Source organism: Phocoena sinus, chromosome 11 (assembly GCF_008692025.1).
Source record: "Phocoena sinus isolate mPhoSin1 chromosome 11, mPhoSin1.pri, whole genome shotgun sequence".
Lineage (NCBI taxonomy): Eukaryota > Metazoa > Chordata > Mammalia > Artiodactyla > Phocoenidae > Phocoena > Phocoena sinus.
Genome location: NC_045773.1, coordinates 75,684,502 through 75,686,883, shown reverse-complemented (window position 1 = coordinate 75,686,883; position 2,382 = coordinate 75,684,502).

Genomic DNA, 2,382 nt, shown 5'->3' with positions numbered 1-2,382 from the left:
GCCCTCCTCCGGCGCCAGGGTCTGAAAGGCAGATACGTGGAGGTCACCGCAGAACTGAAGAAGCCAGCCCGACCCATCTCATAACCACGCCCCCTGCTTTAAAATGGAAAGCACGTTCCCAGGGTCCTGCTTGAGTCTCTAATTAATAACTGGTGAACACTTGAACGTTTTTCTTCCATGATCCAAATATGTCAATATTCAATTCTTCAGTGTGTAGATTAGCCAAGCCTATCCTATGTTATCTCATTTTTTTTTTTTTTTTTGGACACGTTGGATCTTAGCTCCCCGACCGATCGAACCTGTGCCCCCTGCAGCGGAAGCATCTAGTCTTTTTTTTTTTTTTGCGGTACGCGGGCCTCTCACCATTGTGGCCTCTCCCGTTGTGGAGCACAGGCTCCGGACGCGCAGGCTCAGCGGCCATGGCTCAAAGGCCCAGCCGCTCCGCAGCATGTGGGATCTTCCCGGACCGGGGCACGAACCCGTGTCCCCTGCCTTGGCAGGCGGACTCTTAACCACCACTGCCTTGGATGTGTGTCAGACACAGGTCGGGGACCCAGGTGACACCTTGGGAATTTTCTCCCCCATTCTTGAGTCTCTTCTTGCTCACTGAGTGTTGTGTAAATTCAATAAGCATAGACCGTGCTCTTCATGACGATGTTTTACTGTGTCAGCAGCTGCCGGGGCTTAATGTACATCAAGCAGTAATAATACTCATCCTAATATGTTGTAAAACAGATGTGTATCCTAGTGAAACAATTTGGATGATTTTGGCATATATAAGGATATAGTATTTTTCTTTTATACATAAAAATGGATAAAAAAAACTTTGTTTTAACAAAGTGGCAATCAAGAAAAATAAAATAATTTGGGAGCCCAAATACCTGCAATCCAGGTCTCCAGAGAGGTAACCTTTATCTGTTAGATAGTGCTAATGAGATCCTTGCCTTCTCTACAGGGGATGTGTTCACAGCCACAAAGAAAACTAGTGCTCAGCTGAGGTGGGCTGTCAAACAGAAATGTACATTAACACCCTTCAGGTTTTTCTGCTGTGGTTCAATATGATGCTAGAGAAGAAAATAAAAGTCCTGTTTGTTTGACCCACTTAACAAGACAGGAAACCTGGGGAGGAAGAGAGGGCTGGAAGAAAAGAGAGAGGAAGTGAAGGAGGGAAAAAGGAAGGAAAGAGTATTTTCGGTTGCAGAACCAAGCCAGCAAGAGAGCAATCAATTCAACTCAGTAGCTTCTAAGCCATGTAAAAAGGGGCTGAACGGTCCGTTGAGAATAATAACCTTCAAGTCAATTTATTCCTAAGCAATTCTGCTTGATAAGTCTAAGGCATTGGGAGGATTGTAAGCAAGAGAGGTCTGCTTTAATATTTTCTTAAATCGTTCGTGATGATTTTTTTAAGTGTCAACTGTCACGTAACTCCTATTTCAACCATCTCTCCTTTTCTGAACTTCTGAGTAATGAGTTTCAAATTAATTTATCCCACGTTCTCTCCAAACCCCTTTTCCTAGGCAAAAAAGATGAGGTACAAATTTCATATAATAATTACTATTTTAATTCCCAGCCCTCAGTAATTTTCACTCCTAGAACAAGGGCCCAAGCACTCACCCCAATTCACCTACCAGACAATCCTGCCCACCTCTGGCGTGGGGCACGTTTTCCTCTTTCTCTCCCAGGGGTCTTCCTGTACCATATACCTTAGGATCCTTTCCTAAGGAAGCAATCAAATAGCCCAAACCTCTGCAGATCATCAAGGTAGCTCCTAGCCTAGAGATTGTCTCAAGAACATATGGGAAAATACAAACCCCAGAGATGACGCTGGAATCTCAGGATCCTTACCGGCATCATGACAGAACACCAGACCTGCAGACCCTTCTCAAGTTGGAGATCTTTTTGTCTGCAACCTCACGGTCAACATTTCATTTTCTCCCCCTGCCCTCAAATTCTAGTGTAAAAAGAAACTTGGGCAAAATAAAATAACTTTGAAAAAGGGGTACGAAATCCCCTACTTCCTTCCCCAGTTCACTTCCTGCGGGGCCTGAGATCCTCCATCCCTTCAGATCAGATCGTGTTAGCTGTGATTCCTAGTTATGAAGCTGCCCTCAGTAATAATAATGGCCAACATGAAGCACCTGCAGAATCTCCAACAACTGAGCCTATTCATTCCTTTGAGAAGGAATAAACCACACCACAAGAGGTTTTAAAAATAACTGGGAGGAACAAACTTGCTAGACACACAGTTACTTTGGCAGAAAACTTCAGACAGACCCCAAACTGCAATTTTACAGTCTCTCGTTGTTGTTCTACTGCTGGGTGCCTTCTTGTTTTATTCCTGATCTGAAATTCTGTTTCTGCCGCGCCTTTTAAGCATAAATT